This window comes from Myotis myotis, unplaced genomic scaffold (assembly GCF_014108235.1).
Source record: "Myotis myotis isolate mMyoMyo1 unplaced genomic scaffold, mMyoMyo1.p scaffold_m19_p_14, whole genome shotgun sequence".
Lineage (NCBI taxonomy): Eukaryota > Metazoa > Chordata > Mammalia > Chiroptera > Vespertilionidae > Myotis > Myotis myotis.
This window is the reverse complement of record NW_023416318.1, coordinates 50,313,268-50,340,493: the sequence shown is the minus strand read 5'-3', so window position 1 is coordinate 50,340,493 and position 27,226 is coordinate 50,313,268. Positions and strand designations below refer to the sequence as shown.

At 52.1% G+C, this 27,226-nt stretch overlaps 1 protein-coding gene and 1 long non-coding RNA gene across 4 annotated transcripts in view; one reads left to right on the top strand and one right to left on the bottom strand.

Moving 5' to 3' along the window:
* CYRIA (CYFIP related Rac1 interactor A) overlaps positions 1–27,226 on the bottom strand; it is an 82,497-nt gene that overhangs the window by 35,395 nt on the left and 19,876 nt on the right. For 2 of the 3 annotated variants that reach the window (XM_036335291.1, XM_036335289.1), the window contains exon 2: positions 6,045–6,196. The gene's annotated coding sequence lies outside the window, so the exon portion shown is untranslated. The remainder of the gene's footprint in view (positions 1–6,044; positions 6,197–27,226) is intronic. The other variant, XM_036335290.1, reaches the window with a different exon arrangement.
* On the top strand, positions 11,178–13,475 carry LOC118669261. Its single transcript, XR_004971933.1, has 2 exons — positions 11,178–11,769; positions 12,183–13,475. It is a non-coding gene; the product is annotated as an uncharacterized LOC118669261 (long non-coding RNA).

The window sequence follows — 27,226 nt, the reverse complement described above, 5'->3', positions numbered from 1 at the left end:
GAGGAGAGGAGAGGAGAGGAGAGGAGAGGAGAGGAGAGGAGGGGAGAGGAGAGGGAGAAGAAATGAGAGAAGGAAGGAAAAAGGAAAGAATAAAAAGATTACTTCCCTCAGTCCCCTGCTTCAAAAAATCCTCATTACCAGATAATCCTTAAATTTTAAGTGCTTCTCACAAACTATCTCAATTAATTCCCACAATAACTCTGAAAAGTAGATAAGTAGTTTAGGTTTAAGAGTTACTAAAATGATATATTTAAAACAGCTTTTCTTGGGGCAAATTCAAGAGCTTGCAGTTAAGTAGTTTCTCCACTAGGGGGAGATACCATCTCATATTAAACACTGAGGCCCCTGTGTGGGTGGGTACTTAGTATAAAAACAGAAGTTTGTGAAAGCAGAGGATCAATTTCAGCACCCTGAATATTTTCTAAATGTTACTTCTCTTAGTTGTAAAAATTTTCATACCCACAGCTGTAGCACCCAATGCATCACTAACTCAGTTCCTGTTCAAGATCATTTCAAAAGGATTGGTCATAAGTAAAGGAGCCGTGACATTTGGGAATGAAAGATTAATAGATTCAACCATTTGGTTTAGGAATTGTCCACCTCCCCCCCCCCCCCCCAGCCCCTTCCGCTAATTTCTTAAATCATGTTTTCCACCGAGGGAAACATCTGTCTTGTGGCTAAATCTTCTTGACTCAAGTTGCAAAGAGTAAGGATTTTTTTTTAAGGCTAAAATCTGACGCCAAACTTATCAAAACAAGTTCTTACCACTCACTTTGGAGAAACTTTCACTTACAGTTATATTGTGAAACTGGAAATTACTCTGGACGCGTAAATTAAGACAGTGGGAACGCCTCCATTAGCGATCTGCCCCCCAGCCTAGGGCTGACAGACCGACGGGGGGCAGAGGGACGTGCCTGGCACAGAGGTGCCCCCACAGGAAACTCTCGATACACAGAGAAGGCAGCGAAGTCACGGCGGGACTTCCCTGTTTGGATTCACCAACCCGGACCACAATGGAACCAAACAAACAAACTCACCAAGTTTATCTCCCAATTGATGGTGAGCCCAGCCCTGCTCCTGATGACTAAACCATGTGTTGTCCTGATTTCAACTTGACCCTGCGGCCCGGGTTCCCAGGCTGGTGTCTGCGGCCACAGATGACTAACTTTGGAAGCTCTGCCCTTCACTGGCTGTCGGGTCCGCAGCCCTCACAGGCAGATCAAATATTGTTTAGGCTACTTCTCCGTGCCACGGGAAGAGGGCCAATGGTTATTCCAACTCCAGGCCCGGGGCCCCTCCTCCACTCACACCATCTGGGAACCCGGCGAAAGGAACGATCTCGGGTCGCTGGGTGCCCAGTGGAGTGTGGGGAACACGCTGGAGGGACAGTGGAGACGCCAGCTCGCCTTTCAAGGACTAGTCTGCCCTTGGCCGGAAGTTCTGAGACTAAGCATTGAAGTTTCAATGTCAAATTCCCTTTCCATCCTGTCTCTTTAACTAGAAGGTTGTTTTGGGGCTGGTCGGGTTAGGATGAAGAAACCAGAAGTTCTCTTGTCCTGGCTTAACATGCATTTTGCTTCAGGAGGGAGCTCATTCACTGAACAGCACAAATGGAAGTTCACAAAGCAACCAGGAGGAGCGCAGACCAAGCCCCCGCTGTGGGCCAGGTCTGTGCTGAGTGCTTCTGTACGTGTTCCCACCCTGGGGCCCGGAGTTATGTGGCTATAAAGTCTTCCCTCTTTCCACTTCCAGCTCTGCCTCCCACGCTCCTGGCCTCGGTTTACGCACCCGAAAAAGGGACCAGACGGGAGCTAGACCAGACCCTCTCACAGAGCCCTCTAAACAGTGAGCTATTGTGAAACTTCTGAGGCCAAACTCTCTCTATAAGTCTTTGCTAAAATAGAAAACCCAGGTGTTTAAATGCAATACTTGCTCACTTAAACAATCAACCCACTGTATGCAGCTAGGGCTAATGTCACCCTCTAATGTACTGTCCATGACTAACCAGACAGCTAGGGTCTCTGGGGACCAATGCCAGTAGCTTCTATTTTGGTCAGACCAGCAGCTCAGCAGCCTGGGGCTGTCCTGGGTGTGGCCTGGTGGGTGAGGCCTGGTGGATGTGACCTGGCAGGTGTGACCTGGCGGGTGTGGCCTGGCAGGTGGGTAGGCGCTCGGGGCAGGCACCATGTCTCTAGCCTCCACTCTGGTTGGCATGGTGATGCAGAGCCAGCCTTCACTTGATCCCCCTTCCCTTTCACTCTATTATCTCTCTGTGAGATCTTGCCCCAGAAGGACAGAGAGATCCTGAGGCCAGGCTGATGTCAGGGGAGAACAAGCAAGTCTTTGTGGGCCTTCAAGAGGCTGAGGCCAGGCCAGGCTCCCAGGCAGCACACAGAGGGGCCTGTGCTCACTCACTCACCAGAGCAGCCCTGTCCTGACTTGGGGGCCTCCATGTCCATGTCCTGAGCCCTCTGCCTCCCCCGACACCAGCGCTGGGCCAAGTGGAGGGATCTGCGCGTGGTGCCCGCAGGCATTTCACACCAACAAGTCTTAACGCACAGCTAACCTTCTGCACCAAAACCGAACCACCACCATCAAGCAGTTCCTCTCTTTCGGGATGATGATGGATTTCTCCTCCTTTTCTCGCCACTTTTTTCTTGGTCCCCTTTATCCTTTTCTGCTCATTCACACCTCCAAGGGGTCAGAGATCAACTCCAATGAGTTAATTTAACTATTTTTAGTCCCTGTTGGGAACAAGGCGGGAACATGAGGGGGTGGCTACTAATGGATTTTTCAAAGGCAGAGTGGAGGCATTATGTGTGCACCACGATCACTCTGGCTCTTTCCTCCCCACCAGCATCACAGAGAATTGAGTGTTGGCCCTTGTTTGTACTGTGAGCATCTCTCTTCCAGATCCCAACTCCTAATCATCCTTCAATGCCCAGCTCATCAGCCTCTCTTGGAAGCCGTCCCTGACTTCCCTGGGCAGAGCGCATGCTCCTTCGCTGCATCCACATCACTTTGTTCAGGCCCAAACCCTTGCTCACCGCCTGCTCCTGTGACTCTGGCTCCTTCCTCCCCCGACGAGCTAATGCACTCCTCGAGGGGCTGCCCACGTTTGTGTCTTGATGTTCCAAGGCCTCACACAGTGTCTGGCCTGAGGCAGGCACTCGGGGATTCTCTACCTAATGAGTCCACTCATTTTTGAAGAGAACACTCTTACTTCAGTATTCAGCAGAGAGAGGGGTAAGAGACGGCTATTACCCATCCATTTCCTGACCAGGAGAAAACACGTCGAGACCTACATTCCATGGTTTCTACTAGAACAGCATGGCCTGTTGTCAGCCACTCTCTCCCATCAGAAACGGGGCTCGTGTTCCAACCATCTCCCAGCAACTTAGTACCAAGACTGCCCGTGAAGCACTGTCCGCAGTGAACATTCATGGGGGCACTCAGTGCTGGACGTGCCCTAGATCCATGTCCCCCCCACGGACATCCCATTCCGCCCGTCTGTGTTCACCTACTTGACAGCCGAGGAAACCGTGGTCTTATAACATCAGGAGGAATGGGTGTGACCTAAGCCCTTGAAGGAATTGGGGGTCAAAGAAAATTAGGCCCTTTGCTTCATAAAACTCCACCCTTAGCCGCCCATCAATCTTTGCTTAAAGAACGGTTCACAGCGTCGCGCTGTCCTCAGGACATACTCATCCTCTTGGCCTGACACTCAAGGTTCCAGCTTCTCACTCTGCACGAGTCCCCCAGTCTCTCAGAGTCACCGCACATTCTACAGCTCAATGAATGGCGCTGCGCACAGGGCCTCCCAGGGGCAGCCTTGCGTATGCCTCCCCTCTGCCCACATGCCCCACCCTAAAGGTCCCACCCTCCCTGCTGTTCAGCTGCCTGATGAGCCCTCAAGTCTAGGACTGAGTGGAGGTTGCGTGTCTCTGGGCAGCTTCCCGGGTTCTACACCTCAGTGGGTCAGAGACCCCTCCTCTGGGCTCCCGCACACCCACTCGTACACGATGCTGGCAAGTGTGTGTTGTCTAGTCACTCGTAGGTCTCCCAATAAAACCGCAAACAACTCGAGGGCAGGGGCTGAATCGAATCACCACCGACCCCTGTGTCTAGCACTGGCGCTGGCACGCAAGAGGCACTCAAATGTTTGCTGAATGAACTGATCCGCCCTCTCCCCTGAAGCCAAGACTTGGCAGTGGTCTAGGTGAACGAATTCCAAGAGAATTGGTAGCAGTGACCAGGGGGAGGTTCCAATGGAAAATTCCCACTCTAGCAAATCTGTTTCACAACGACCAGATCAGGACAGCTGCTCACTTCAACCCCATTTACCAATGCCACTTCCCCAAGCAGCTTTGTCCGAACGCCAGGCCACGGGCCCCTTGCATGGCACCAAGTCTCATTCATCTCCAGAGTCTCAGTAACTGAAACTGCGAGAAAAGAACTTCCACCCTTATTTCTACTGAGGACGCTTTAGGGATGGGGCCTTGGAGAGGCCCCCTCTCACTTAGCTCAGGTCCCCCTCAGACAACGCCGACCAGGGAGGCTTCCCTGGTGCCTTAGAGAAGAGGAGTGCCCGTTCTCCCAACTTCCCAGCTCTCTGGCGTGAACAGACTTATTTTTTTACGTAGCACTTAATACTGCCTGATATAACGTATGCGTGCCTGTTTTCCTGTTGGCGATCCCTTGATCTGACTGGAATGCAAGCTCCATGAGACAGCAACTTGGCTTTGTTCCGTGCTGTGCCCCGAACACCAAGGATGCCTGCCGAGTAGCCTGTGCTCCATAAACGTGTGTGGGATGCATGGATGGCTGCATGAATGAATGCCCCACAGAGCTAACAGACATGGGAGAAAGCCCATGTCATGGCCCTGGAGGAACACATTCTTGAAGGGAACTCCTGCTGAGTGCCAGGCCAGGAGGCCCGCCCCCAGATTAACTGATGCCAGCTGTCAGGCTCTTCCCCTGGGTCTTGAGACCCTGCTGGTCTAACAGGAAAGGGGCTGCAGGGAGGGAGTTGGCTTTCACCTAACACCTTGAGTGACAAAGGATGGGTCAAGAGGCTGGGAGAGGAGTGGGCCCTGACGCTGGGTATAACAGAGCACGCCATCCCCATGGCTGGGCTGCAAGGGCACTCGGGCCAGAGCCGAGGTGAGGGAGGGCTGCTATTGAGGACAAGCTCTGAAATCAAAAGCCTGGTAACAGCCTCTCTCTTCTGTAACTGCTTGGGACTTCCAGTGAGTGCGCACAAGGCCCGCCCCTGGATGCACTAGTTGCTGGTGTCACTGTGCTGTCCTCTCTCCTAAAGTTCTCCTTCTTCTTCTAGATACCTTGAGGCTCTTTGAAAACGAAAACCAAGGCCCAAGGCCCACATGGAACCCAATGGAGGAGAAAAGCGATATTTTAACAGTTCAAAGTAAGGCTGGACGGGGAGAGAAGCTAACCTTTTTTGAGGTCTAATATAAGAAAGAAACAAAGCTAGCACATTATGTCCTCTGATTGTCACTGTAAGTCTACAGATGAGACTGCACTGTCCCATCCCACAGATGGGGAAACAGAAAGTTGGGGATTTAAAACGATGCGGGCAAAACCAGTCAGCTCATAAATAGCAGAACTGAAATTCCAAGTCAGGTCCGCCTCATTCCGAAACTCGCCTCCTTCTTCTGAGTGAGGCGTGCTCTCAGGGAGCCCCACGGGGAAGAGGAACCACAGGAAGATGAAAGGGAGCACCCGGTACACCTCGTTCCCCAGCGAGTGAGACTCCCAGCGGAGCACTGTGGGATAAAGGACGCTGGGACCACAGGATTGGAAAATACCTTGGAAATCACCGGGTCTCACCTTCTATACTGTGCTCAGCTTTATGAAATGCTCTGGCTTCAGTTTTCAAGGAGACTCAAGCTATCTAGATGAAAAAGATGACCCTCCGTAACACTTTCCTATATGTACTCTCTAGACGTGCAGGTCACACATCCCCACCCAGAAAGTGCCCGGCGCCACTGCCAGCCTGCTGCCGCCCGTCAGCTGTTTCTTACCTGGAGAGGCTCTTGGGAGTCAGGTTCACCAATCCAGGCTGATGGGACGGACCAGCGGAGCAGCCCTCGGCCAAGACAAGTCCGGTCCCTGGTCAGGGCTGCGGCCCCCTTGAGTCCGGTGGTTTCTCTGTCCTTAAGTGAGTGATAATCTGCTAAAAGGAATGCAAGTCATGTTACTGAGAGGCCATTTCCTGTTCTCCTCCAATAACAATACTTTTTTTTTTTTTTAAGGAGAGCAGAGAGTCCCCGAATCCCAGATTCCCAGGCTGAGAGAAATCCGCGGTCACCCTGCTTCATGCTTTCGTTCGGTGGTTGAGAAGATTGAGGCTCAGAGAAGCCTCGCTCGAGGTTCAGCGACTTGGACAAGGAACCCAGAGGAGAACGTGTCTTGGACTCTCTGGCCTTTGGAATTTTTTAAAAAGCAGCCACATGGTCTGGCTGACTCCTCAAACAACTGGTCATTGACCCTGAATGCAAAGCCCTTTTTTTAAAAACAGATTTTCAAAAAGGGAGGTGGCACATTTTCCAGATTGCTGTTGGTGTTGTTTTTGCAGCTTTACCCTGGGAGCCAAATTAGTAAAACAGTCCACGTCAGGCATGTGGTCGCGTGGCTCTCCCTGTTTCCCTTAGAAAAATATTGTGATGGAACAGCGTGCCCCAGGGGCCCAGTGGTGGCCAGGCTTTGTTATCCAGGGATGGGCATGTGAGCACCCAGCCCGGAGGTCTCTCAGTGGGTCTCTCTCTGTCTCTCCCCTCTCTTTTGCTCTGTCTCTCCCCTCTCTCTTGCTCTGTCTGTCCCCCCCACCCCCGTTTCTATCTCTCTATCTCTTTGTCATTATCTGCTTCTCTCTCCCTCTTTCTCTCTCTCTTGCTCTCGCTCTCGTTCCGCTCTCGCTCTCACTCTCCCTGTTTCAGGAAGACAGCAACAGCCACAGACTCTCCCCCATGGGCATCACTGATTAGGTAATTTTTCTGGCTACTGTACTTCTGAAGAGCCATTTCCCTGTGCAGAAAACGAAAACCAAAAAAGGGAGCTTGCATTTGTTAAGCAAATAGCATCGGCCAGGCGCACCATGTGAATCTCACAGATGTATTTCCCTAATCTGTCCTCATGAATACCGTCGACTTCATTTTCCCAAAGGGTCAGGGAACCTAACTTCAGAGAGCTAGAAAGACCCGGAGAATCACAAGGAGAACATGGTGCAGAATCACTAATAAACTCCTGTCTCCCTCCCACACCTAGGCTGTGCCCATCGACACTTGACTGTATTTACTCAGCCAAAACACTGGGAGTTCTGTAGTGTTTTAGTTCAAAAGCAGGAGGATATAATTTGGAAGCTGTAAATTGCTGCAAGAACATGAAGAATTAGTCTTAGGAGATTCTCTTTCAGACCGTGCTCTGGGGCCCCGGCTTCCTGCCTGCTCCCCGCCGGGGTTCACGTGCCCGGAGAGGCTGGGCCCTCTGGCTCCAGCTCTGAGCAGCAGACAGAGGGCCCGTAGGTCAGGAAATCACGATTATCAACGCGCCACGCTTGTTCCTGTTCTCAGGCAACCAGGGACAGGGCTGAGAGATGGGGTGGGGGTGGAGAAAGAGGAAGAAAAAACAGGAAGTGTGGGGGGAGGAAATGATAGAGAAAACACAGCAACTCTGCAAAGTCCTTGGCCTGATGAGAAAGTGATTCTGAGCCGGCGTCCCTGGGGCTGTCTCTGCATTTGGGGAAAGCGGGTCATGGTGGCAGCGGGGAGACTGGGGTTGGTGCCCATGTCTCCAGCCCAGGGCCCGGCCCAAGAAGACAGCCCCCTGGCACAGGCACTGTCTCCCACGAGCACTTGGTGCCGACAAAGGACAGAGCCAATTCCCAAAGAGGAATCCCGGGAAGGCCGCGGCCCACACCTCTGGGCCGTGGCCGAGAGCCCAGGAGCGCCCACAAGGACCGGGAAACGAGAGAGGAGAGGCTGAGGTGAGGGGGCCTCAGGGATGTCACCCCACCCCCTGCTCTCCTTCTCGATTGCTCTCTAACGTGTAACCTGCTTTCAGTGTATATGATTGGGCCTGGGTTCACCTGACACCAGTCAGAGCCCCGCTTTCTTCTACCACAAAGCTAAGCAGGCCAGGAGAAGGCGAATCTCCTCCTGTCCATGTTGCCACTTCACTTGCTTATAGACTCTTATAGAAGTCCCCCACTCCCAGTGGGCATCGTAAGGATGGCAATCCCCTGGTAAGCAGAACAGCCACGCAAATAGGCAAGCCCGATGATCGCTAATCACGCAAATAGGCAAATCTGATGATCACTAATCACGCAAATAAGCAAGCCCAATGATCGCTAATCATGCTGCAACACTGATATTGATGAGTGGAGACTTAGAGCCTGCCGATGGCACCGGGAGGACGGGGGCCACCGCCCCAGAGGCCACCATGCAGCACTCCCTCTGCAAGCAGTGACAGCAACAAGGAAAGGGTGAGGCACGCGGGAGGGCCGACAGTGGGAAGAAATCAGGAATAAAAGGCAGAGGAAGGAAGCAAGGCTCCAGGTGGGAATGTGGAGAGGTGCTGGGCCCACAGGACAAGGAGTTTGTCCCCAGCCTCCCTTGGGTGGCAGCACCCCCAATTCCTTCCCACCTGCCCCCACTCTTCAACACCCCTGTCCTCCTCCCCCCACCCCCCGGGAGTCAGCCAGCACCAGTCAGTGACATCTGGCCCTGGTGTGTACACAGCATGGCTTGGTGGTGGGAGGAGGCGAGGCTGGGGAGGGGACAGGGAGGTCGAGATGACAGTCCTCAGGGTGAGTAGAAGGGCTGGTGCCTTGGGAATCCATCCCCATGTCAGAGGGGAACAGACCTATGGGACAGGCGGGTGACCATGATGTCGAAAGTCCTCAAACACTGCACACACTCCCAGGTCGCACACACTCCCAGGTCGCACACACTCCCAGGTTGCACACACAGGTCGCACACACTCACAGGTTATACACACTTTCACAGGTCACACACACTCACAGGTCGCACACGCTCCCAGGTCGCACACACTCACAGATTGTACACACTCACAGGTCGCACACTCTCACAGGTCGCACACGCTCCCAGGTCGCACACGCTCCCAGGTTGCACATGCTCACAGATTGTACACACTCCCAGGTCATACACACGCCCAGGTCGCACACACTCACAGGTTGCACACACTTTCACAGGTCACACACTCACAGGTCGCACACGCTCCCAGGTCACACACACTCACAGGTCGCACACACTCCCAGGTCGCACACACTCACAGATTGTACACACTCACAGGTTGCACACACTCCCAGGTTGCACACACTCACAGATTGTACACACTCACAGGTCGCACACACTCCCAGGTTGCACACACTCCCAGGTCTCACACTCTCACAGGTCACACACACTCACAGATTGTACACACTCACAGGTCGCACTCCCAGGTTGCACACACTCCCAGGTCTCACACTCTCACAGGTCACACACACTCACAGATTGTACACACTCACAGGTCGCACTCCCAGGTTGCACACACTCCCAGGTCTCACACTCTCACAGGTCACACACACTCACAGATTGTACACACTCACAGGTCGCACTCCCAGGTTGCACACACTCCCAGGTCTCACACTCTCACAGGTCACACACACTCACAGATTGTACACACTCACAGGTCGCACTCCCAGGTTGCACACACTCCCAGGTCTCACACTCTCACAGGTCACACACACTCACAGATTGTACACACTCACAGGTCGCACTACCAGGTCGCACACACTTCCAGGTCGCACACACTCCCAGGTCGCACACACTCACAGATTGTACACACAGGTCGCACTCCCAGGTTGCACACACTCCCAGGTCGCACACTCTCACAGGTCACACACACTCACAGATTGTACACACTCCCAAATCGAACACACTTGCAGGGACACCAGGCTCTGGTTTCAGCCTCATGAAGAACTGGGAACAGGACAGCACAGAAATCACCTCTCACCACTTCAGAGGCGGGGAGATTAAAGCCCAAATAATAAGTCATGGAATAATGATGATGATGATGATGATGATGTTGCCATCTGTGGCAGCTTATTATGTGTCAGGAAACAGGCCAGGCGCTTCCCGCAGGTCCTTAGTAATTACTCCCACTCTGTGACGGCCATATCATTACTCCTCATTTGTAGCTGAGCTACACTAAGTAATTTCCTCGGCCTGAAAGCCAGCTGGTATGAGACAGGAGCTGCTGCACGGTCTGTGGTCTGTGTGACATTTTGTCCCATGATGTCACCGCCTGTGCTGTGACATGGCGACATGCCTTACCCGTGACCGTGCACCGGTGCCGACCACAGCCGGCTTCTGCGCCGTCCGCATCACCGGTGCAGGTTTCTGCCTGAGTGCGTCATCCCCGTGGCATCTGCACGTGGGGAGGTATTCGGTCGCATACCATGAGGGCGACCACGGGATTCACCATCTAAACTGAGTGCGTCATCCCCGTGGCATCTGCACGTGGGGAGGTATTCGGTCGCATACCATGAGGGCGACCACGGGATTCACCATCTAAACTGAGTGCGTCATCCCCGTGGCATCTGCGCGTGGCGGGTATTCGGTCGCATACCATGAGGGCGACCACGGGATTCACCATCTAAACTGAGTGCTTGTGGGAGTGGGAAGCAAACCGTGAAGGCCACTGGGACAACAGGCATGAGCCGGGATGGTCGCAGGCATGCAGGACATGTGGGCACCCTGAGGTCACCCACAGCCCCGAGGGCCAATTACGTTTGTCGGGAGAGAACTGTCCCAGCAATCCCGGGCTTTCCAATCCACACACACATTCCTCTGCAACCGTTCCTGCCCCTTAGCTCACCAAAGGTCTTCTCCATCTGCTGGGCCTGTAGGCTTTGCATATAAAACAGGCCGATGCCACAGGTTATGAAGCATCGTGCTATGATGGGAGAAGCAAGGGTGTGACCAGCTTCACTTATTTTTTTAATATAATTTTTATTAATTTCAGAGAGGAAGGGAGAGGGAGAGAGAGATAGAAACATCAATAACAAGAGAATCATCCATCGGCTGCCTCCTGCACGTTCCACAATAGGGATCGAGCCTGCAACCTGGGCATGTGCCCTGACCGGGAATCAAACTGGGACCTCCTAGTTCATAGGTCAATGCTCAACCACTGAGTCACACCAGCTGGGCAATAATATATTTCAAAAGGACTGTGGGCTTCCAGAACCTGAATGCACAGCTGTTCTGATAACCAGCCACTCCCCCAACATGCAGGCTCCGTGGCTCTCCTCCCTAAGGCAGCTGGAGACTGCAGGCCACCGACAGGACACAGACCCTGTTGCCTCAAGGGGCAGCGTGTTGCTGGGACAGGCCTGGCCTTTCTCTACCGCCAGTAGGCACTGACCCTGCCGAAGGGTGCGGAGGGGGGCCCTCTGGATGGGCATCTCCCCTTCCACCCCCCTGGCCCAGGGAGGACGGAGGCAGCACTTAGAGCCGGCTTTCATCTTGCTGTCCCGCAGAACCTGCCCTTCTTAGGAATCTCTGCCCCAGGAGAGCAAGAATCTGCCTTCTTAGGAATCTCTGCCCCAGGAGAGAAAGAATCTGCCTTCTTAGGAATCTGCCCCAGGAGAAGAATCTGCCTTCTTAGGAATCTGCCCCAGGAGAGAAAGAATCTGCCTTCTTTTGAAACCAGGGACCCATCTTGACTCACACTCTCCCATCAGTTCAGGTAAAGTAAATGCTAACAAAAAAAAGCTTAGGCCTCTGTCCATCCATTGTTGGAAGAGACCCTGGCATTTACTGAATCACAGAGCGTGACAGGACGTCTAGCCCACAGGTTTCTGACAGCTCTGCGGAGGCTCAGGGCCTGAGGGCCCAGGGGTGCCTGGGGGGCGCGGTGGCTCTGGGCCCTCCTCCCGCAGCCACGCAGGCAGTTAAGCCAGGCTCCTTATCTGTTCTGTGTAGGAGCTTCTACAAGTGGTCATACTTGGTAAGTAGGTAAGACCCTTTTCCCCAATTAGGTCACATCCGCAGGCCGGGGTGGTTAGGGCATGGACTCGCCTTTCGGGGTGGGGCGCCATGCAACCGACTACCTCTATTAGTATCATGACAATGACTATTATCATTTCTAATATTACTCAGGAGACACCTCCATCCTAGAGAAGGGAAGGGACTTGTTTAATGCCACTCAGCACGCAGGTGGAGAAGCCAGGACTGGGGCGCAGGTCTCCCCACCATGCCAGCGTGCTGGGAACCCTGTCCTGGGAGCGGCCTAGAGGCCTGACGGGGGCCAACCAGAGCAGCCTGGGCTCGGCGATCCGAGACTGTCAGGGGTCAAGGAGTGGGTGACCGTGGTGGCACCGAAGAATGCCACTCTTCCTCACTGGGCACTGCCTCTGCCCAGGCACTGTGCCGCCCGTCACATCACGTGACTGTCTCCCTCGGCCCTCACATGGGTCCTGCGGAAAATGAGGGCACGCCCTGCCCACCAGCCACATCTTACAGATTAGCAGCTGGAGGGTGACTCGGCGAGGCCAGGGACCAGCCCCGGTTAACAGCACACGTTTGTAAGAGTTGGTCGTGAAGCTTGCAACTGAACCCAAGTTCAACCTCACGGCGCTCACTCCAACCCCTGAGCTCCACAGCCATGGAGGGTCCGTCCATCATGCCAGATGGGACATCTGACCCGGGGCGGGAGGGCAGTGGCCCGTGGCAGGACCAGAGCCCGGGTCTCTGCTCCGAAGCTCACACTGGCTCCATTTCCCAGAGCTGTGGTTTAAGCCGGTTCTGACCCCTGTCCCACCTACACAGCCAAGAAGGTGAGCGCCCCCATGTGCGTGGCCAGGGACATGGGTCAAACTGGCTGAGGGATTCGGGAAACCCCAGCCAGTCTTCCATCTGAACAGACGGGCCAGGCCAGAGGCTTCTGTCTCCGACAGGATTTCGGTGTTGGTGTCATCAGGTCCTCCTCTGGGCTGGGGAGCAGGGACACGTGAGAAATCAAATGAGATGAGTATCTTCCTCCTTCTGACAACCCCAAACATCAGTACGATGACATCGCAGTCAGCCTGGGGCCTTTCATGCTCGCTCCCCTCCTCCCAGGTGGCAACTTCAGGGGTGTCGCTGTAACGACTTGACAGGCAGGAGTCTGATGCGTCGGCAGCCGCACTGCCTCGTCTCCTCCAGGCAGGCGGCAATCAGAGAGGAAGACGTACAAATTGCCGGTTCTAAAAGCAGCCGTGGGGCTGGAAGGACAGCTCAGGGAACAGGCAATAATGTCGCAATAACTATGGAAGGTGTCGGACGGGTACTAGACTCATCAGGGGGATCGCTTTTTAATGCATACGGATGTCTAATCGCTATGTTGTACACCTGAAGCAAATATCATATTGTATGTTAACTATAATTGAAAAATAAATTTTAAAAAATGTTAAAGACAGAAATGAACACAGTTCAGGCTGTAGAGGCCCTACCGGACCGCAAGCCAGGACAATGCCTTGAGGGAGCAGGAAGGCTCCAGAGGGAAGTGAGGAGACCCGGGTCTCCCCCAGTGTGGCCTTGGCCAGGCGGTGTGGCCTGTAATCCCCCTTCCCTCTGATCGTCAGACGCAAAGTCTTCCCAGTGCTGACCTTACAATGAAGGACATGGCCCAGCAGGCCGCGGTGGGCTACTCTGAAGACCCAGTGAGCTTTCCCCGCGAAAGCACCGTAGCTCTTGTCATGTTTCATCTCTGCCGATGGATGGAAGTTTCCTGAGAGGAGGGGAATGTCTTACTTATCCAGAGCCCCGTACACATGACGTGTGGAGGGTGGGATCTGTAAAATTCGGCTTCCTGGAAGGCAGTGAGCGGCTCAGTGTGCCGGGGAGGGCGGAGGAGGTGCAGGGATACAGCAGAGAAAGAGCCTGGTAAGAGGCTGTGCCCGAGGCTGACTGGGATGTCCACAGGTAGCTAGTGTATCAAGCCCTGGTGTCAGTATTAGTGGGAGGATGGGCTATGGAAAGAGCCTGGGGCCTACGACCAATGCTTCTTTGAGCCCTGGCTGCCCGTCTCTATAATGGGAATGGTAGCTCCATGTCAGGGTCCTTAGGGTTACCCCAATGTTAAAAGTGGCCAGTACAGTACTTGGTACCTATTTGAACTTCAGCAAATACAACAGCCCCTAAAAACATGCCGAGCAGCACAGACAGACAGCGCTGACCTGGACTGTCAGGGTAGATGATGGCTGTGGAAGTTCAAGGCCAGTGCTGCCCAGGAATGGGAAACTAAGAAATGGGGCCTGGCCGGACTGCACTGGGCACCATCTGAGGGCCAGTCTGGCTGCAGCCATTTGTTGCCAAGTTCCCGCCAACGCTGGCGTGCTCCGGGGATCTGCAAACGCTGGCAGCACCCATGTACCCAACCAGGCGGGTCTCCCACGGCAACACCACCCAGTGCCACACACCACCTGCGAGCTCCCGCAGCCCCTGGCCCACAGAGCCACCGACAGGGGCCACCTCTGGGTGGCTGACACTGGGTGTTCTTCTCTGAAGACCCACTTGCCCCCTAAGGCTGGTGGATGGCAAAACACTGGGGCTTGAAAAGCAGGCAATCTGGGCTCCTGTTTCAGCTTTGATGTTAAACATTCTTTTTTTAAAATTTTTGATTGATTGATTTTGGAGAGAGAGAGGGGGAGAGAGAGAGAGAGAGAGAGAGAGAGAGAGAGAGAGAGAGAGAGAGAGAGAGAGAAACTTTGTTTTTCCACTTATTTCTGCATTCTTTGGTTGATTCTTGCATGTGCTCTGACTGGAGATCAAACCCACAACCTTGTATTGGGATGATGCCCTAACCAACTGAGCCACCGGCCAGGGCCTGCTTTGACTTTCTGTCTCTCTAAGACACTGGGCAAGTCGCTCCCTGCCAATGAAGTGGACTTGGGAACCTGGGACCCTCAGTGTCTGGAACAGCCTTTCAACAAAGTGTACTGAAGATCTTCACCTACGAGAAGCACTGCCCTTCGAGAAAGCGAATTGCTACAAAACCCCACTTAAAGGAACCTGTCCTGCAGAAAGCCCCCATTCTGATCTAACAGGAACACGCTCAAGTCCACGGGTAGCTGGTTCCTAGTTCCCACCCCACCGATTCTTGGCTGTGCAAGAGGAGTCTGAGCCTGTTTCTCCTGTGAGCCTCAGAGGTAATGGTATCTGCTTTACCTCCCAGAAAGCACCGATCTCATTTTACTCAAACGCTATGAGGCTGGCCATCCTCCCCTTCCGTGAGCGGATCCAGATACACGTTCGCCAGGCAGGAGTGGGAGAAAACGGGGGATTTCTATTACTCTTAGTAAGGGGAGCGGTTCGGGGATGACGCGAGGAGGAATGATTGAGAAGGTACCTGCGACAGCTGGCAGCCGGCTTATCTCTATCTCCTCCGCTGAGGACGGTCCCCTGGCCCAGGCAGCACACCCTGGAGACCGCATTGAGATAATAGCACAGCTGCTCCCGGTCCAGGGTCTCTGCTGCCCGGCAAATCACCAGGCACATGATCAGCATTCAGGCCCATTCAGCCTCAAGACTCAAAGGGATTCTGCCTTCCCCAACTCAGAGCTGTAGGGGGTGCATCACACACCCTCACCTGGCCCCAAGCATGAGAAAAAGAAAGGGGGGAGCTCTGGACAGGAAAATGCTGGGGATAAGCTCCCCACAGAAATCAACTACAGAAAATGTACTTTCCCTGTGAGAACCACCGCTAACAAAATCCATATTCCCGGGTTTAGCGTTCAAGTCCATACGAATTGAGAACCATCCTTTATATAAGCTCTCAACTTAAGCCCCATGTGGCTTACTGCAGCTTCGAGTTTCCTTGCCCTGATATGCACACAGACTTATAGCTCCACACACCTCCATTCTTTCTGTCATCCATCAAGGCCAGCAGCAGGCTCACCTTCTCCGTGAAGCCTTCTCTGATATGCTGACACCCCACTTCACATTGACCTCTCCTTCTCCGAACTCTCACAGCACTTTCTATCTGCACTGCTCAGCATTCAGCAGCCGTGGGGCACCTCATCACTTTTGGACTGGACTGTTGCACCAGCCTCCTAACTGGTTTCATCCGGCCCACACTCTGGCCCAGTGCTCTGCAGAAACTACTTCCTAAAGCACAACTCTGATGATGCATCGAGTCTTTGCTGCTGCTCAAAACCCTTCAGGCACTTCCCACCACTTCCGGGATCAAATCCAAACGCCACAGCATGCCCCCACCCCTCCTCTGGGGCTACCCACATCCAGTCACACCAAACTACCCCCGAGGTTATGTAATGAGGTAGCACCAACAGTGGGAGGAGAAACCAGGTCTCCTGATAACAAGAGAAGGGTTCTTCCCACAGTCCCGGGCTCTCCCAGGTCTGATGGACCATGGAGAAGATGGCTAGAAGCATATGGCACGGAACCATGGACAAGGTCAAAACCACAAGACCAGCTAGGTCCTTAGGCTTAATGAGTTTTCAATCTGATGACAACCAGCCAATCCACCAAATAAGCAAATGCAAGAGCAGGCATCGGAAGCTCAGACATAAGAGAGTGCATTTGCTCTTTTCATCGACAGTGAGAAGATTATTATTTGTCCTTTCACATGTGTGGACACTGAGGCTTATATCTGAACTGAAACTCCAGCCAAGACCTTTCTCCTGCACTCTATCTAGCACAGTATATCCAACAGCCCCCTGGCCCTCACTATCTTATACAGTGGGACCTTGACTTACGAGTTTAATTTGTTCCATGACAGAGCTCGTAACTCAAATTACTCGTATGTCAAATCTTAAAGTGAACGAGTGAGACACGTGATGCTGGGCTGATGTTGTGGCATTCACTGTGACATTCGCTGCGCCAACTAGCAGTGGGGTATCTGAAGCTGGCTCATAACCCGAATTTTAGCTCGCAACTCAAAGCAAAAAATCGGCCGAGAGACGACTCATATCTCGAAAAACTCGTTAGTCGGGACACTCGTAAGTCAAGGCCCCACTGTACCACCAAGCACCACACACTCAACATATCTGGTGCTGAGCAACAGCCCTCGGTTCCTGTCCAGGAGACCTTACCGACGAGCTCCCTAGAGATTCTGCTCTGTCCTCCTGCTCCTGCATCCCCTTAAATAGAAAGATTATAGAACGAAATGTTTATTCAACAAAAAAGGGAGAGAGAACATTTCATTCCAACAGCTCTATCCTTATTCAAACAAATGATCAAAAGCCCTTACCAGGCTAAAGCACCCCCATCACACTCCACGCTAATAAATGTGTGTGATTATGAGAGAAGGAGGACTGATGGAAGGACAAGGTCCAGAGGAAGCAAGATGAATATCTGAGCAAAGTCGTCCTGGGTCCAGGTGGCGCCAGCTGGCCAGAGCCGACTATACAGCCCTCCGCCCCGCTTCAGCTTCCGCGAGGTCTGATAAGTAGAAACCAGCCATGGTGGGAGTATTCACACCATGAAATAGGCGAACATTCCTCATCAGGTGTGTTTTGTTTTTGTTTTTTCCCAGGGAATCAGTTCTGTAACATGTACCAGCCCACCACTAAATGGGTCCAGGAGAAGGACCCTGGGTTGGGAAGACAGGACATTTAAATTGTAGCTACAGCTCTGCCTCAGTTGGAGCTGTTGGATAGGCAAGTTTCTTCTCTTTCTGGTCCTCAATTATCTTATGAAAAGGGAGCAAAATCCTGGCTTTCCTTACACATAACTATATGAACTAAGAGAGAGAAGGGCACTTGGGTCCATGTAAAGTCATGAGGGCATATTTGCCAATGTCTGCAGACATGCTGGATTGCCACACTGAATTGTTGGTGCCGCTGGCACCCAGGGATACTGAGACCATCCTACAATGTGTGAGACGGTACCCACAATGAAGACGGAATTTGTCCTAGATGTCTGTGGTGCCAAGGTTGAGAAACCTGATCTAAAGATATTCAACACAGTGGCCGCTTCAAGCTCCCTGAACATATCAGCGTCCAGAAGAAATCGGAAGGGAACTGGTCAGTTGTCAGGAAACCTAGAGGCCAGTGGCAGACCATTGGGGGAATTCCTACAGGTGACAATGCAAGAGTAAGTCAGCTCTTGTCCTACATGGTGCCGGCACACAGTAGGTGCTCAGCCATGGTTTGGGGGAAAAGCAAACAGGTTCAGTGGAAACCATACTGTGCTCTGTCTAGCAGGCCCACACTCCTTGGGGTGCACATTCCCCCAGGCCCCAGATGACAACAAGTAGAAGAATCTTACAAGTGCAATCTCACCTCCTCTGCGAGGAACATGGGAAAAGCGGTGTGACTGACGTTCCTGCCCCGGAGACTCCACTTAGGCAAATAATCACCAGCCCGGCAAGCACAGTGGCAGTGGTCAGAGGAGCGATTTTATTTAAGTCACTTTCTAATATGAGTTGAAACATCTTGAAAGGTGAGGCTTTCAAACCCTCCTCTGGGGAGGCAGTTGTGAAAAACACACAGCAGGCAGCCCTGCTTCTGACACATTTAGAAACCACTTTTTTTTTTTTTTTTTTTTGGTAGAAAATCCTTTTATCCCTTGTACCACTTGGGGCTGAAAATACACTTAGCACAAACCACCCTGAGCGGAAACAGCACTGGGTAAGAAACACCCCGGGCATTGTGGCCACCATGGGGAAGGTATCAGAATCGGACTAGGCTGACACAGCTCACACAGGGGAAAAGCCGCCACATGGAACACACAAACTAGCCCTGGGGGCCTGGAGTCAGCGGGGCTGTGAGGGAAGCTTAACCACAGCCTCTCCCCAAAGTCCCCTCCCGGGATCCCAACGCCCCATCCTTCATCCTCGCGCTGGGAGTGGCAGATTTCTCAAGGAGTGGAGGACAGGACAGAGGACCTCCCTGGAGTCTCCCTGCAGATCTGAATCTCCCCCTGAACCATCTGACTCACAAAGCCTTTTAATTAAAAGCCCGAGGGCTCAGAGCTCATGCTAGAAGTGCAGGACCCCGTGGCTTCCCAGGCACCGGAGCAGAGTAATGAGCTGGTTTGCCCTTCCTGGTCTATGAATGACAGCTCACTCAGCTCTAAAGCAGAGGCACAGATGCCAGAGCTGGAAGCCACTGAGCAACCCTGTGCCCCACCCCTTCACTCTATGATGAGGGGCTGGGGCTCAGGGGAGGAGGCGGGATGCCCCCAGGGCTGCTCTGAGTTCCTCAGAGACTCCCAGTCAAATGCAAATGTTGCATACACACCCTGGGAACATTCTGGCTCAGGTCTCTAAACACTCAATTCCAAGGCTCATCTGGAGCCCAGGAACTGGCTGGTTACAATCCAGGCAGGACCTGGGCCCGGAGGGAGGAAGCAAGACAGCTCCAGAGAAACATTTCAAAGCAAAGACTTCATCAGAACCTGCTCTGTCCACGGCTGAGCTTCGCCCCTTCCATCCTTCACCTCTCTCTCACTCTTGTAACCATGACCCTGAAACGGAGGTCTTATCGTGACCGTAACAGAGAGGAAAATAAATGCAAAGAAAAGTAAAGAAATGCTCCCAAAGCTAATCAGCTAATGAATTTGGTTCTGATGGTTGTGCCTTAAACAATTTTTTAATTATTATTTAAAGTTATACAATCCAAAGCAACAATATGATAACTCCCTCAGTCATGGCAAAATTATTTTTGTTATTTAATTAATAATTTCCTGATTTATTAGATTGCAAGCTTGACTTTTTTCATACTATTAATGGCCAACATTTCTAAATATTCTTTATGTGCCAAATGCTTTTCAAAATAATCTCTCATTATTAGCAAATAGCTTTACATACCCTCTCTCTCATTTTACTGATCCGGACACAAAGGCTCAGAGAGTTCAGGTGGATTTCCTGAGATCACACAGCTCGTCAATGACTGAACTGGGATTCTCAGGTAGGTCTGTCTGTCTCTTGACTCTTGTGTTCCTTCAACCCTAATGACCTGCGTGTCCCCCAGTGACGTGCTGACTTAGTGCCAGGTCAGACACCACAGATTTGGGAGACCCACCTCTTTCTTCAATGTGTCCACTGGGACCAGGGCCAAGGGCCTGGGTCCATAGAGGTAATGAATGGGCAGCGACTGCAGCCTCATCGTGGAGTCTGAATGCAGCCACACGCCTGAGAGGCAGCAGGACACTCACCAAGCTGTACCTGGTGAGTGGGGTTCTTGTTGGGTGAATCCAGGGGGACAGCAAGGAGAAGGAAGGTTCCCACCGAGGCCCAGCCCACAGCCCGTCAGTAGCGCCTGTGTTTCTTCAACTTCACAGATGAAGATTCTGAGAACCAAGTGTGGCTCCTCACTCATGTTTGCTGGTGGCTCATGAGCTTGCAGAAAAAGTAACTACGTAAGACAACAATGAAAATACAGATGCCCCTCCACTTACGATGGGGTCACATCCCGATAAACCCACCATACCTTGAAAACGCCGTAAGTCAAAAATAGATTTTGTATACCTAACCTCCCAAGCATCATAGCTCAGCCTCGCCTGCCTTCCATGCGTTTGGGACCCTTACACTAGCCCACACAAAGCTCGTTTTACAATAAAATGCTGAATATCTCATGGAATTGATTAGGCATGTTGCTTCTGCACCATCGTAATGTGGAAAACGGGTCATTTGAGCCATCGCGAGGCCGGGACCACCTGCACAGGATGGCCGCTGCTGTCATGGAAATGCAGGCTGATGTGGAATCACCAGTGATGGGCACCTACCCTCACCGGTTGGTGGGAACAGTGGATAAAGGCTTCATGGAAAGGTCACTCACTACCTCACTGAGACTCGAGTTCACACAGGACGTGGGGGGCAAACAGGGACCTGAGGCTGCGAGTGGGCAAGGGGGTGCATGCAGGGGCCACAGGCAGTGAACCACAGGAGTGAGGAAGCGCTGGACTGGGACCTACGTGGAGTTGGGTATGGCTGGATGTGAGGAAATGAGGGGCGGGGCGGCGTGGAGAGAAGCCTGGACCAACCTGGGAGGCAGGGCTGAGCCAAAGTTCTGGGCTGGCCAAACCTCGTGAAGGACTGGACACTCCTAATGGGAGCTCCATCACAGGGTTTTACCTTTTATTATTTGACCGTGACCGAGTGGTGTGTTGTATCATATTCATACACATCTCACTCTGGAGGTAGGACCTCAGTCAAGTTACTTCTCTGCTCTGGCCTTAATTATTTTATCTCTAAAATGGGGAAAACACCATGTCCCCTCTATATCCCCAAAGCATAAAAAGAATACAGTGAGAAGGGGAATAAAAGGATTATTAGAGATTAAAAAACAAAGAGAAGCTATGTGGAGAATTACGCAGGACTTCCCTCAAGCCTGTAAAGCAGAGGGCAGTTGAAACACTTCTAACCGGAAGAATAAATGGCGGGGGGGGGGGGGGGGATCAGGGAGCAGGAAGCTCAGATCCTCTCTGCCACTGTAGGTGTCCTGTCTGGAGGGCCCCGCTCAGTGCTGAGCCTGGGACTGCTTGTCCTGGGAGCCCGTGTTCTGGGCTAATTTTCAGATCCAGGCAACAGCTGTAAAGTGGCAAAAAAGCAACCCCCAAAGCACACCTTTCAGGTACCCAGCTAATGTTTCCAGTGTCAGATGGAAGAATCATTCCACAAAGGCCTTCCTGAATCCCAGCGAAGGCAGAGGTGGCTAAAGCGCACCTGCTATCGGGTGAAATGACACTGTCTGTGCCCCGGCGGTGGGCACAGAAACGCCGGGTTGATGGATTCCCCCCTCCATCAGCCCCGCTCTGTGGCTGTCTGCCTCCTCTGGAAGCAGGCAGGACAAAGCTCCCCAGGCAGACTGCCTGCCCCACCCAAGCACCTGGGTGGCGGAGAAAAGCTCCCTTCATAGGGTCCCTTTCCAGCCATCGCACAATTGCCTTTATTAGCATCAAGCCTCCTCCTATGTTTTGTAAAAATGCTCCCTCTGCATCTCAGGAAGAAGGCAAGGACAGAAGTTGCTGCCACTAGCGGGGGGACGGGGGGTGGGGGTGGGTCTGTAAAATTTAAACCATGGGGCATTTGTCCAAGACTCCTGGGTAATGATGTCTCTTGATATATAATTCATGGCCGCCTTACAGCTTGGCCTACTTTGACACAGAGATCATATATTTTGGAGATGACAGGAAGGGGGAGGGAGAAAATCGCTTTTAAATGGATCTTCTGTATTTGCCTTTTGAGTAAAGCCAGACAATATTTTGGACCATTCTTTTCTACCATAAGGCCTTCCCTTAAAGAGCCTTTTATTTTATTTCTTTCTCTCTCTCTTCAATTGAAGAGGCAGCATATCACCCAGCTCCAGTTTTGTCTCCTGTAACACTAGATAAAAGATGAGGCTGAATCCATCTGGTAGCACATACAGGCTGCAAACTGTGTGAAAGCAGGAGCACACACACTCACGCACGCGCGCACACTCCTTGCACAGAGGTGAAAAAATATCCACTCTTTAAAAAAATTGATCATCAGCAACCCTACCAATGCCGACCAGAGAGCAGCGCTTTTATCCTTTTATGGGCAAATTCAGGAGGAAGCCAGCCTTGCCACAAAGCCTGTTCCCCCCACGCCACGCCACGGCCACATGAATCTGGATGCTGGGACTGGCTGCCGGCCAGGCCCTTCCCCCACAGCCTGGGGTTCCAATCTCCCTGAAATCGGGGCTGACCCCCCCTGGGTGTCATTACCTACCCTGTCTCAGCCCACCCAGCCGATGCGGAGAGAATCACAAAGCAGCTGGAAGGTTTCCATGTTCTGGCACCGCGGCCATGCTCCTGGGGCTGGGTTTGCTGGGGGAAAGAAGAAGGCAGGCTGCCTGGGCACCATCTGAGCCGCTTGGCATTTCCAATGGCATTGCTGGTCGGGGTGGCATCATGAATTGCCTCTCTGGGCTTTGAGAACCGCTCTTACAAAGTAATTCCTGAAAATGCTGCATGCAGCTGATCAGCTCAGATGCAACAGAGGATCCGAGACGGGGGGGTTGGAGGTGGCTTGGACAGGCCCTCGCCAGCACTCACATGCTCACCTCTATAAAGTGGGTGCAGTGCGGTAGGCAGCCCTGAAATGCTCAGGGGTCCTTAGCTTCTTAAATGCAGCAACCCTGTGAGTCACAGAGCTCTAACAGTCAGCCAGCTTCAGTTCATTAATGAGCCAGGTAAAGCCTGAACCCTGGCACTTTGGAAGAGGATGGGGGTGGAGGTGACAAGGGGCCACCTGAGTCACTGAACTTGGTTTTTGGGGGAGCTCAGGGCTGAAGCTACTCTCCCCGCAACCTGCACTCTGGAGTGCTGTGTCCTGCGGATTCGGCTTCTGCGGTATCTCTCCGCCCCTCCTATTACCTCCCACGACCGCTGCCCTGACTTAGGCCTATCATCTCTGTCCAGGATGGTCGTGCACAGGCAGCCAGATGACTCTTCCTGACAGAGCACAGCCACCTCTGCCCCAGTGTGTGGCTCAAAAGCCATGATTTCCCTGTTGGCTAAGAGATAAAGCCCAGCCCTGGAGGCTCTCCGCACAGGCCCCCCCAAATTCTAGCCTCATCCTTCTTTCTCCTCCCACAGCCTTCCCTCCAGCTCAGTGCCTCCTTCCCAGCGGGCCCACCTGAGTGGTCTTACTCTTCTATTTCTCTCTAAGAGTCTTCTCTCCACTCCATCTCCTTCATTTCAAATCCTATTCATCCTTTAATAGCAAATTCAAAGACCACTTCAGCCATGGACTCAACCTTGGCTCCCAAGGAAAATTTCCCTATCCTTTGAACTCTCACCATTTTACTACATCTCAATTTTTTTAAAAAAATGTTTTTAAATACATCTTTATTGATTTCATAGAGGAAGAGAGAGGGAGAGAGAGATAGAAATATCAACGATGAGAGAGAATCCTTGATTGGCTGCCTCCTGCAGGCCCCCAGCTGGGGATTGAGCCCACTTGCAGGCAAGTGTCCAGACCAGGAATCCAACCATGATCTCCTGGTTCATAGGTTGATGCTCAACCACTGCGCCATGGCGGTTGGCCGGATTTCTTTTTTTTTATAATGGATTCTATACACCTTGTTTTTCTCCTTCCATTGCAAGGTATCTGAAGGCAGAGGAGTGCCCAGTTGACCTCAGCATATTCATGCTAGGTAGGTCCTGATTACAGGCAGGGGCCTCTCTTATGCAACGTTCATGGGCATGGCTCCAGGATTGCGGACATGCAGCTATTCTGTGGGAGGCACAGCTACCCACACAGATCACATCACTGCGTGTAGAAGAGCATTACTAAAGGAGCACACGGGATGCAGAGGAGGCAAGCTGGGTGAGCTGGGGTCCCAGGTGGGTGACACAAAGGACCTCCATGATGCCAGATCCAACAGACAATTCCCAGTCTTCACCTTTACAAGACCATCAGCAATTATGACACAATCGAGTCATCATCCCTTCTAAGAAATCTTACTTACCTGACTTCTGGGAGACGGCAGTCAATACTTTTCCCTCCTAGTTAATGTCTGCTCCTTCTCAGTCTCCTCGACTGGTTCCTTCTTTCCCCCCACACATTTGTCACTGGCCTTCCCTAGGACTCAGGTCTCCATCTCTCCCTTCTCCAGCAAGACTCGCTCCTTGGATGATCTCACCCAGTCGCGTGGCTTTCAGTATCAGCCACATCATGCTAATCTCAAAGTCAGATTCCCAGCGTTGACCTCTCCTGTGCTGGCAATCACCAACAGCTCACTCAAAATCGACACTTGGATGCCTAAGGCAAGCTTACTGTGGCCTCTGACTGAACTCATCTCCCCTCCCAACCCCGCTTCATCCCCAGTGTTTCTCATCTAAGCTAATGGCAATTCCATCCTTCCAGTTTCTTAGGACAAAACGTTGAATCATCTTAGCCTCCTCTTTATTTCACGTCCCACATCCAATCCTCCAGGGAATTCTTCTGGCTTTTCTTTAAAATGTGTCAGCACACATCCAAGTATACCCCCTTTTCTCGGCTCCACATATTTTCACCTTCCCCTAAAATATTACAAATATAATATCCTTAGGTCTACCTGCATTCGCCCACAGGACCAGGCCATGTCAGTCCTGCCCCCTGTCATACCCTCAGTGGCCACTCAGACACTAATTTTAGTTTTAAAATTACTTGTTCAGTGAATGAAGAAGCGAATGAATGCCTTCACGTCTCCTACCAGGGCCCCTTCCAGGATGTAAGAAAATCATCTGAAAAGCAACTCTGCACTAAACTTGTTTTCGAGACAGAAAATGCATGAGCCCTCACTTTGCCCCCTGAGTCTAGCACAGTGCCTGGCTTCCAGCAGACATTCAATAAGGATTTAACACCTACAAGTCAAGTTCATCCCTGCAGGCATATATATCAGCGTCCTGGGAAAGGACGCTGATATATATGCCCCTCATCTTGACTCTCTGTACCGGGCTCTCAGCACTTTCTACTCTGTTGCTGTGACTTGATCCCAGACGGAGCTGGTGTGGGGGCCATGGAACACCCCACTGAGTTGTGGGGTCCACGCTGCCATGCAGGAGGGTTATGACTGGAATCAGAAAGGCTCTCCTCTAAAATCATTCCCATGGAAGCCTCAGTGTTTGCATCCATAACAAGGAATCGTCACACACTGTGCCACAGGGACCATGGAGAGGATCTTAGGACCCTTCAAAGACTGACCTCATTGAGCGCTAGCCTCGGATAACTATTTCTTCTGCAGGCACTCCCTGCCATGGCCCCAGTGAGCTGGAGCTTGCCAGGCGATTCCAGATGCATGTGGCTGGCGGGTGCTGTGGCTTCACTACCGCTGTCTCTCTCCAGCTTCCTCGAGGCGTGTTTTCTTGGCAGATGTTTGTGGAGAGACTGGCCATTGCCCAACTCAGAAGCATGATCAGGGGCTTGTGAGCTCTGATTAGAGCCAGGAATGCACTGGGCTCGAGAACTAACTTCCTCAGAGGCCACTCTCAGCTAATCACAAGGAAAACGCAGTCAGCACCGCTGTGCCTGTTTCTTCCACCTTTGGAGCGTCTTTTACACAGAAGGGGGTCAATTATTGCTATGGGAAATAAGAAGAAAGTGGAGCAGAAAAACAAAGCAGATGTTCATAGGCCTGCCACACACACACACACACACACAAACAGAGCCACAGCCACTAAGCCTCCCATGGGCCAGCGGCTGAGTAGATTTACCGGGTAAATGCAAGACGTATCAAAGCAACTGATTAATTTCAAAATGAAAAAGTACAAATCCCTGTTTTTACTGCAGTAGAAATCAGGGGAGGAAGACTTGGGACAGTGGGAGCATTCTTTCTCCCGAAAGTCATATTGCAACGGAACTCGCAGACATTCCAGGGGACAACTGGCAGGCGAGCAGAACACATCCATGAGAACCAACATTGTTCTCATTTTTTCCAACACGAGGGCTCTTTTACAACCCCTCGCAAAAATCACACATGACTTATGTCCGGCATTTATTGGCCTCTAAATCAATTACCTCGCCTCTTCTTGGCTTGTATATTTAGAAAACAAGCATCAGCTAAGGTGAGCAAGGATGTCTCTTGGGCTAGTGCAAAGGTTCTGGGGTTTGGAGCAGAGGTCTTGGCTGCAACTAAAAGAGTCCTGCATAGGTAGCTCCCCTCTTCGAGCCTCAGTTTCCTCACAGGATAATATGTATGTAGTATGTATATGCCACGCCCACTGCCCACGGCTGGTGAAGATCCAATGAGCTTTGGAAAGGATGGACCTAGTGCAGTATCTGAGGTGCAACAGACCCTCCAAGATGCTGGTCTGAACTAAATGCCTGTTGAGTGAGTGCCTCTCTGCAACATGAACGGCACTTCCTTCTGCTCTCAAAGTGGTTGCGTTATTAGAGAGGGAGGTGGACTCCGTTCACCCATGCCTTCCACAGAAGGTGGAAAGTAGGAAAAGCTCTAAGGGATCACAAAGAAAATGCTCGGGAGCATCAGACGGAGCAGCGAGTACCTACAGCCAGGGACATCGGGGAAGGCTTTCTGCAAGAAGGGACACGACGTAGCGGATGCCAGTTGATTCTAAAGGATAAGGATGGGTGCTTATTCCTTTATACGCATAAAGAAGTCCAAGCCATTGCGCTTGCTAATGTGGAGGGTAGAAGAGAAGAAAGAGAGCATGGCAAAGACCCTGTCTCTAGATAATTTATAGCCTGGGTGGGAAGAGGTCATGTGTGTCTATACACACACATACACAAGTCA